The following is a 10,396-nucleotide window of genomic DNA, read 5'->3' as shown; positions in this document are numbered from 1 at the left end:
GGCTTTTAATATTATGTTGTCACTTCTCTCTATCCCATAAATTTAATTGGGTAGACTAACGTCTCATATGCATTTTCGTGAGAATAAAGAAAATCTCAGAAATAAACAATTTACCAAAGCTCTGTGTAGTCCTGCCCGTTCAATATATTCTGTACAATTAAAATGTCTGGGGGCAGAGCTTGAGCTACCCCAGCTGAGAAACCGTCTAAACGTGTGATTGTTGCTGCAGACTAAACTAATGAATATTTTACTCTCACCAGCTGCTTTTCAAACCTCCCCCTGCCTAAAAGCCATGAGATCACAAAATCCAATCTCACCTTCTCTGGGCCTTTGTACCCCTGAATGCACTACAGCCAAAACTCTCCACTATTTTACTTACAAAACAAAAGGCAGGGAAAGCAGCTGTAATTGAAGTGACTGCTACTAAATAAACCCCTAACCTGTTCATTTGCTTTTCTGCTACACTAGACAGTTCAAAACTGGATCTGCACAGCAGTCCCCTTGGTACCATAATAGCTCCTGGACCAAGGAAATAAGTGGCCACGAATATAAATGTAGGTATGCTGGGAAGCAACATCCCCTCACACTCATTTTCTTTAAATGGTTCATTAAAGGATACATATATTAACAATAATAATAATAGATAACAGGTATTGATTATGTGATCTTTTAATACATCGTGCCACCTTACCTTCACAACAAGTACATATTATTTCCATCTTACAGATGAGGAAAGTGAGAAAGAGCAAAAGTAGGTATTATTTCCATTTTACAGATGATTGGATATTATTTCCATTTCATAGATGAAGAAAGTGAGAAAGTACAAAAAATTGCAAAGAATATCACAGCAAGCATACTGAAAAATCATGTTAGGTAGTCAGCCCAGGCTTACTTGGTTCTGAATATCACATTTTTTACCATTACGACAAAATGGACTTGACGACCTTGATGTTATCTGTCTCTGTTAGCAAACTAATCCTTGTTCAAATTGAATCAGATTTCTCTGTTAGCCATTATTGTCAAGGTTCTTTAAAATCTAGGAATTATCTCTATGTAAGGGACTATGTATTTAAGGCATAGAGTGAGGTGCTCAGCAAATATTTGTTGACTGAATGAATACCTCAGTACTTAGAGGAATTGCCAGTTATCTTAAACCACAAATCCTCTTCCTTAAAACGAGCAACGACCAGCATTATCTTCAAGCCAGTGGCTTAAATCAGCAGTTCTTCACCGGTGAGTTGTCACTAGTAGTAATTACAGAAACACCACTTATAAATTATTTACATCTTTTTTAAGAGTGTGAAATTACAAGGCAGTCCACCAGTAACACTGACTTCTGACCAAGTACAAACTCGAGGGTCCTTAAGACCACACTCAGTTTCAATAATTCACCAGAAAAACTCACAGAACTCACTGAAAGCCCTTATCCTCATGGTTATGGTTTAAGATACAGATTAGGTTAGGGACGCCTGGGTGGCTCAGTCAGTTAAGTGTCAGCCTTTGGCAGATCAAGAACCCTTGATCCCAGGGTTCTGGGATCAAGCCCTGCAAGGGAGCCCGCTTCTCCCTCTGCCTGCTGCTCCCCCTGCTGTGCGCGCTCTCTCTCTCTCTCTCTCTCTCTCTCTCACACACACACACACACACACACACACACATAAATAAATAAATAAAATATTTTTTTAAAAAAGATACAGATTAGGTTAGGTTACAAGATACAGATTAAAGTCAGCCAAGAGAGGCACATAGGGCAAAATCTGGGAAAGTTCCAAACACAAAGCTTCAAGTTGTCCTCTCCCCACGGAGTCACGCACAGCATTACTTTCCCAGTAGCAATATATGATGATACATATGGAATATCGCCGAGCCAGGGAAGCTCACCCCAGCCTTGGCATCCAGAGTCTTTATTCAGGCTCTATGGTCGACTGCCCATGTGGCTGACCTCAGTTTCCAGGTAGTCTGGGATCAAGCTGATACTGGGCGACTCAAAGTTCCTACCACAAATAACATTGTTAGACTATCCAGAAATTCGGTCAGACTCTCTGGAAATTCAGAGGCTGTGCAACCTCTGAAATCCCATAACCTCCAGTCCCACAAAGACTCCTATCAGGCATGGCATTGCAAGGGTTTAGAGATTACCTCCCAGAAGCGGAGGGCAGAGGGCAGACCTCTCTTGGGCAAGGGTTATTCTTCACTACAGAGAGAGTTTAAAGAAAATCCAAGGCTTTTTTAAGAATACTAGTTTCATTTGCACTGACATATTTTCCGGTGTAGAAGATCTAGAGACCCAGTGATAACTACAGGGCCGGGATGTGGATGTGAACATCATCTTCCCGGCATGTCGTTACTGTTGAAAATATGATTTAAAAAGGAAATAGAGCTGGGGTGCCTGGGTGGCTCAGTCTGTTGAGCATCTCACTCTAGGTTTTGGCTCAGGCATGATCTCAGGGTGGTGGGATTGAGCCCTGCCTCGGGCCCCCCGCCCGCTCCGTGCTCAGTGCGAGGAGTGTGCTTGAGATTCTCTCTCTCTTTCTCCCTCTGCCCCTCCCCTCTCTCTCTCTCTCTCAAATAAATAAATAAATCTTAAAAAAAAAGGGAAATAAAGCTGACTTACAAGACAGCTGAGAACTACCTGTATAAGCATATAGCATCAAATTACAATAGAAACCAACATGCAATAATAGCTCTTTAATGTGACCAAGTTAGAGAATCTCATATGGAGGTAGATCTTAGAGTGTCCTTACTTCAGAATCCAGTCCAATAACTAGACTGTGAAGTTAGGCCTCTCCTATATGATTGTCCCCCAAAATCAATCTTCCTCTTAATTCCACCCTTCTTTTCCTCCAGCTCATTCCAGACTCCTTGCTCTTCCTTCTTTTGACTGCCAAGGAAACAGGTGGTTTGTCCATCTGGAACTCCAAGTTTTGCTCCCTTCTGATTATTTCCAAGTATGCTGAGGTCTCAAAGGCTTGCATCTTGTTCCAATTATTTCAATTATTAGGTTTCTGGGTTGAAAGCAACAGCAACTTAATTACAATTAATTTGGGCAAAAAATTTGGACTTAGACACACACACAGGGAAAATGCCACGTGATTTCTGTTGCGTTAGGAACTTGGGGGTGCTACTTTGTTGCAGCAGCCCTAACAAACTAATGCACAGACTAAATATGTATTTCTGGTCATTTGAACATCATGTTTTATAGTTGTCTCATCTCATTGGTCAAAATCTAGCACAGTTCACAAACAAATTTTCTCTTTTGCCTATGCAACTCCAGTCTCTTATAATTTCATTGTCATTAATCAGCCTATACCTATTGGTTTCTCTATTCCCATCACTATGTGGCAGATAAATACAATTACCATGAGAATCTAGACTAATTAGTCATATGTCAGGCATAAAGACCTTACTTTTAAATACCGTACTTTGCAGACCCAGATCTCTATCGGATTCTTTTAATAGATTCCAATTCTCTGTTGAAATATTCCATCTTTTTATTTATTTTGACCATCTTTAACATCTTACTCATGGTTATTTTGAACTCCTTGCTAACTATATTCCATATTTACATCATATCTAGGTCTTTTTTTCCCACCTTATCTCTTAATTATTAGTCACATTCCCTGCTTCGTTGCATGCCTAATACTTTTTATTGTATCCTGGATATTTTAAGTGATACCTCATAGGTGCTCTGGAGTATGTTATCTTCTATGGAGCATTAGCTTTTTATCTGGCAGACAAGTAAGTCAGAGGATAAAAATGAGGATCACCCTCATTCTGCCACGTTTGATGTTAGGCTACATTGGGGTAGGTCTATTTCACTTTTGCCCTTTCTCCTGGAGTCCAGCCCTTACTCCTACCATACTCCAAGCATTCTCCTAACTTCTAGGATGTGGTATTTCAATGACAACAACAAGCCCAGGGCATTCACTAGCTGGACCCAAACATTAATGTCTCCTCAGAGTTGTGAAAACTAAGATTCCTAATTATATTTCAGCCTCCCTGCATTTTTTCTCTGTTCCATCTCTTGAAATCTCATTCTGTAATAAAAGCATATTTCCAGAGGAAACTGGGTGGCTCAGTTGGTTAAGCGTCTGACTCTTGATTTCTGCTCAGGTCATGATCTCAGGCTCCTGGGATGGAGCCCCGTATCAGGCTCCACGCTCAGCAGGGCATCTGCTTCTCTCTCTCTCTCTGCCCTACCATACCCCCCTCAAATAAATAAATACATCTTTTTTAAGGGCATATTTCCAGTAGATAATTCCATAAATAGCTATAATCCTACTATAGGAAGAATCAAATGCTATTACCCTAGAGAGGAAAATACAACAATACAATGACAGTAGGAATTCCAACCTATGAATAAATTGGTATCTAGACCTTCTGTGAGTATTTATAGGAGAAAAATGTACTCAAAATAGCTCTCATAATTGCCTAATTACTTAAATGCAACCTTATGGAAAGACAGAATCAGACAAAGGCTAAAGACAAACACTACAAACAACTCATAGTGGAGGCACAAAACAGATTTCTTAGGTTTAGGTACAGGTATGGGCCCAGCAGAATTCATGCAGTTTTCCAGATTTTCATACCCCATGAAGAGGCGCACTTTGGCCAGGCACAGCCAGGCATCCTTCAGTTTTGTTCCAGGAAAAATACTCTGATTTCAGGCCCTCTCATGTTTAGAAGGGTTGGGAGTAGGGAGAAAACATCCAAACTGAGAAGAAAGAATCCTGGTCTTGGCAATCAAAGTGACAGCCCTTTCGTTCTCTGATGCAATGGCCAGAGAAGCTTGTATATCTACCTGTTTACAGCTAGAGACCTTGAAGCTCTCCTGGATGATCCAGCTTGTAGACTTACAGAGCAAATCTGATTGTCTCTTCACAGGCAGTGAGTAACTGTCTCTGAGTTATTATTGCAAAGTTATCATGAAGGCTTTTTCCTAGCAGGGCCTATGGTTTTGGTTAAAATATAAACGCAGCTAGGGTAGGTATTACAGATTCATCAGCTACACTGCAGAATGATGCCTTTATCAACTCTTTTTCTGATAACATGATTTTGCTAGTTTAGAGACAGCGGACCATGTGACATGGCTGCGAAAGAAATGCAAACAGAAAGATGAACAAAAGAACCTGCAGGATGAAGTTTGGAGGCTTGAGGAAATCACCAGATTTAGCAGTCTGGGCTCCTCTTGACATATCTTGGCTGCTCATATTGACATATGTTATTGAGAGCATGGTAGTTCATTAGTACATGTGGTATTGTACATTTCATGGAACAAAATGGCTTTCAATCTGGGGCTGCACAGAAGATCACCTGAGGAGGTCTTAAAACGCTAGGTGTTCTAACCACACCCCAAACCAGCTACATTAAAGACCTGGAGATGGATCCCAGAAAGAAGTTATTTTTAAATCTCTGCAGGTGATGCCAAAGCAGTCAAGGTTGAGAATCGCTGCCTTGAATTCTCTTGGCTTCAACTCTCTTCTGGAAAAATGAAATATCAGTCAGATGGTCCCTGAGCATCCTTGCCAGGTAAGTCCTTCATCATGTATGAGAGTCAGTGTTCCTTCAGCCAGTGTTCTCCCTTTCGCTGCTCCCAAAACAATGAGGAAAATCCAGTGAGATCTTTTCTGCACAGCTTTTGTGACTTTGGTGAATACAAATGTTCTCCAAAATTTACCTGGCTTCATAAGATGTTTGCCATCTCTGCTCACCTAGTCATTCATCAGAGGAAAAGGAGAAACATCTGTGATCTGTGCAAAGAAAAGCGCAAGTCAAATGTGAAAGATATCATAAAAATAAACATTTTAGAAGTGGGATGAACCTTTTTGCAAACACAAGGAAGCACCTGCTTATTGACACCTTGCTATTGTGGAAATCATGTGCAAGTGTTTTCATAATTATAGATCCATATTCCCTATATGTAAAGTAAACTGTTTGCATGACTCATTTGCAGAAGACTTGGAAGCCTCTTGCTTGAGTCCTGACAGTACGCAATGCCTTTCCTTCCTCTCTCTCCCAGAGCACATGTGGAATGAGAAACGCCATGAGTGGCCACACGGGCTTTTACAGAGAGGCTCTGGAAAGAAGGAAATCTGGAGCCAGGCCCATCTCCGCAGCACAATCACCTGCTGTGGACCATTTAGTTCACGTCAGGCATTTTTATGCACAGCTCTTCCTACCTCACAGATGTGTCATAAAAGAACTATGTAATGTGTAAGACACTCCATGGTGCTGTGAAATAAGAAACCAAATAAATATAGGATATTTACCTTGCCAAAAACCAGCATCTTGGCATTCAAAAGGAAGATGCCAAGCCACCTGCTAAGGTCAAATGGTTTGTGATCTGAAGCAAATTGCCTCTGTTCAAGATAGATGGTGTAACACCCCTTGGCCCTCCAAAAGTCTTCAGTGTGGTCCCTTTACATTCTTCTTAAACTTATCTGCATATTTAGGCCTTCTCGTCCTTATTCATGCCTTTGCCCCACCAGCAAGATCTTCTGCCTTTATTTTTCTGTCCCGTCTCTCCTACTCCCTCAATCCTAACTCCCGCCGTGGAAATACAACCTATCATTCAAGCTCCAACTTAATAACAGCTACAGTTGTTCTGCATTTACTGTGTATCAGGAACCAAGCTGAATGTTTTATGTGCTTCAGTTTATTGAATGTTTCCAACACATCTACAAAGTAAGTTTTATTAAGCCAGTTTAACAGAAGACAACCAAAGCTCAGAGAAGTGAAATAACTTGCTCAAGATCACATAGCCAAAATTCAAACCCTGGCCTGTCTTGATCTAAAGTTGATGTTATTACTTACTATGTTGCAGTCATTCTTAGCAACTCTCCATCCAAACTTTCTTGATGACTCCACAATAAAGCAGTTTCTCCCAATCTAAACTAAGCATCCCTCCAGAACATATTTTGACATGCTTTATACTCCCTTGATTATTGTTTGACTTATATTGCTATTTAAGTTTAGATGAGTATGTTTAGTTTCCTTCCCTAATATATTATATACCAATTAAAGCCCCAGAAGTGTTCAAAATGCCTAAACTGATGCACCTACATTCTCCAGACATAACTAAGCACTGGTCCTGCTTTATAGTCCTGAGTATATGTTTTTGTTGCCCTTTTATCACCTAGCATATTTTTACGTACAGTAATCTAACCCCACCAATAATTTCTTCTCATTTATTAAGAGTCCGAATATGAGAGGTTAAATGATAAGATATGAGGTTGAGAGGGCCAGGAAATGTGTAACCAGGGATGAACATACCCTACTTCTGGGGCATTAGGTTATGATTTCTAAGTTGACAAGACCTATCAGAACTTCAAAAAAAAAAAAAAGAACTTAACAAAGCACTCCTTTTTGCAATGTAAAGAATGATTGCCAAAATAAAAATATACTGATACTAGGCAGTATTCTAAATATGTATGAGTCATGATATTTCCCAATCAGCTATTAATAGTTAATAGTGTCTTTTTGTACAGAATGCTTTTCAATATGCCAAAGGACAAAGGTAGAATCTAGCATAAAATAAATTAGCATAGTATTTTACATTTTAAGAATAATGAACACTCGGTCTATCTACGCAAAGTGATTTGATGGATTAAGAAAAATATTTAGAAAAATCAGAAGGCAAAGCACTCTAGCCAAACAGAAAACTGAGGGAAAACTTTTAAAGCTTGAATGAAATCGATAATTCTTTTTTTTTTTTAAGATTTTATTTATTTATTTGACAGAGAGAGACACAGCGAGAGAGGGAACACAAGCAGGGGGAGTGGGAGAGGGAGAAGCAGGCTTCCCACAGAGCAGGGAGCCCGATGCGGGGCTCGATCCCAGGACCCTGGGATCACGACCTGAGCCGAAGGCAGACGCCCAATGACTGAGCCACCCAGGCGCCCCTGAAATAGGTAATTCTTTAAGAGGAAAGATCAGCTTATACAAATGAGTACTTACTGATGAAATGAAATAAAAACATGATATGGAAAGATAAAAATAATTGGCACCCAGGAGATACCCCACAGGGACTTCCTGTACCAACCACAGTACAGTCTGTGGTTTGTTTTTTGTTTTTTGTTTTTTGTTTTCAAATGAAGGAGGAGTAAAGATTACATGTTGTGGCTTTCTGATAAGCATAAAATTACTCCAATGCTCATTTTTCTAATTCCAGAATTCTTGGCTAAGAATGCTCAAGTTCTTATTTGGGAACACAAAATGGAATATGAAGGGAAATAAGATAAAGTAGAAAGGTAGGCACTTCAGGGAGCAGTGCATTTGCTCATACTCACCTGTAACAAGCCCTGAGGACCCCTCAGCAGCATACCCTGTTTGGAGTATAAGAATATGAAGCCACTTCATGACACAGAAGCTGAGAATGTGAAATTTACCTTACTCTTGTCCACTGTCTCAGTGTGTGTGTGTCAAGCGTATTCTTCCCTTCTTTATGAATTTGTCTCCTTTTGTGTAGACTGAGATAATACCCACTTACTTTCCTTCAAAAGTTTCAGGGATGACTCATGAAAAAGGCTCTTCAATTTAGCCAGTGTGCTCAGATATTGTGAATAATAAATAATTTCCTTTAACCCTGCAGAAACTTTCATTTGCATTTACTACTTAGAATCTCAATCATCTTTTCCTATTTATTAACAGCTGTGAAACTTCCAAGAATTTTAACTGTAGGTTCTCACCATTTCCTGGCCTCCCTATAGCTATAGATTTTCTAGCCACATGATCTTTAAGAGTCAACTTAGTTTAGTGAAATGAAAGCAGCTCCAGATATGGCATCAAATGACCCATGTTCAAATTTCAGCTCTGCCTTTTTACCTTGATTAAACCAAGCACCTCCCTGAGCCTCAGCACCTTTCTCTATAAAAGGGAAAATAATACCTGCCTGCACTTACCCACAGGATTGTAGTGAGACTCAAGTTGAGAAGTATGCAAAGCCGCTGCGTAAATCTCATCTCTATAATAGGATTGCTCACGCAATTTTTTCTTCTGGCCCCATCATTCTATCAAATAGTAATAGCATGCAGTTAAGGGTTTCATTTATTTCCTTCCAGTCTTTTTCTACGGTGTGTGTGTATGCATCTGTGTATATGTGTAGATTTACTTTTTTAGATGTAGGCAGTATTTTATTATGATGTAATTATGTAATATACTTGTATGATACATGCATACTTGTATATTATGACATATGTATGTATATATCCCTAAGTTAATAAAATGTCTTCCAAAACATGGTTAATAACAGCTTGATATAATGTCTATGATATATAATATTTACAATATGCATGTATATATATGCGTGTATTTTCATGTTATTAAAAATTATTTCCAAACATGGCTAATAATGGATGCACTAAAACTATGATCGGGGTCCCTGGGTGGCTCAGTTCATTGAGCATCGGACTCTTTTTTTTTTAAGAGGTTATTTCTTTATTTGTCAGAGAGAGAGAGCAGAAGCAGGGGGAGGAGCAGCAGGCAGAGAGAGCGGGAGAAGCAGGCTCCCTGATGAGCAAGGAGCCCAATGCCAGACTTGATCCCAGGACCCTGGGATCATGATGTGAGCCAAAGGCAGACACTTAACCAACTGAGCCACTCAGCATCCCACACATCAGACTCTTGATTTCATCTCAGGTCATGATCTCAGGGTCATGAGATCAAGCCCCGAGTGGGGCTCTGTGCTCAACAGATAGTCTGCTTGAGATTCTCTCTCTCCCACTGCCCCTGCCCCTCCCCCACAATGTGGACACTCTTTCTCTTTCTCTCTCTCTCAAATAAATAAATAAAATCTTAAAAAAAATAAAGTCTCTTTTAAAAAAAATATGGTGGGTAGGGCTCACTTTGGCAGCACATATACTAAAATTGGAACAATACAGAGAAGATTAGCATGGCCCCTGCATAAGGATGACACACAAATTCATGAAGGTTCCATATTTTTGCCCAGGTAGAAAGAAATAGAAACACAAATACCATGTGATTTCACTCATATGTGGAATTTAATAAACAAAGCAAAAGAGCAAAGGGGGAAAAAAGAAAGAAAGGAGAGGGGCAAACCAAGAAACATTCTTAACTATAGAGAACAAACTGATGGTTACCAGAGGGGAGGTGGCTGGGGGATGGGTGAAATAGGTGATGGGGATTAAGGAGGGCACTTGTGATGATGAGCACCGGGTGATGTGTGGAGGTTTTGAATCACTAAATTACACACCTGAAATTAATTCTACACTAACTGGAATTTAAATAAAAACTTAAAAAAATACATGGTGGATAATAATTCTGCCATATAATTGAACCATAATTTGTGAAATCATTCTCCACCTTTAACTCATTAAAAATACTCATTTTCAGGTTGTTTTGTTTTTGTCTTGTTTTGCTCTTTTGTTGTTGTTGATGTTAC

General features: G+C 39.7%; 1 non-coding gene across 1 annotated transcript; it reads left to right on the top strand.

Moving 5' to 3' along the window:
- Nucleotides 1-9,831: 9,831 nt before the first annotated feature.
- On the top strand, nt 9,832-9,937 carry LOC112824691 (U6 spliceosomal RNA). The gene has a single exon (XR_003208494.1). It is a non-coding gene; the product is annotated as a U6 spliceosomal RNA (small nuclear RNA).
- The last annotated feature ends 459 nt before the right edge of the window (nt 9,938-10,396 follow it).

This window comes from Callorhinus ursinus, unplaced genomic scaffold (genome assembly GCF_003265705.2).
Source record: "Callorhinus ursinus isolate GAN/ISIS: 27379988/994484 unplaced genomic scaffold, GSC_fseal_2.0 scaffold9, whole genome shotgun sequence".
Taxonomy (NCBI): Eukaryota; Metazoa; Chordata; class Mammalia; order Carnivora; family Otariidae; genus Callorhinus; species Callorhinus ursinus.
Note: the sequence above shows the minus strand (reverse complement) of the source record. Positions and strands in the feature narration are given on the sequence as shown.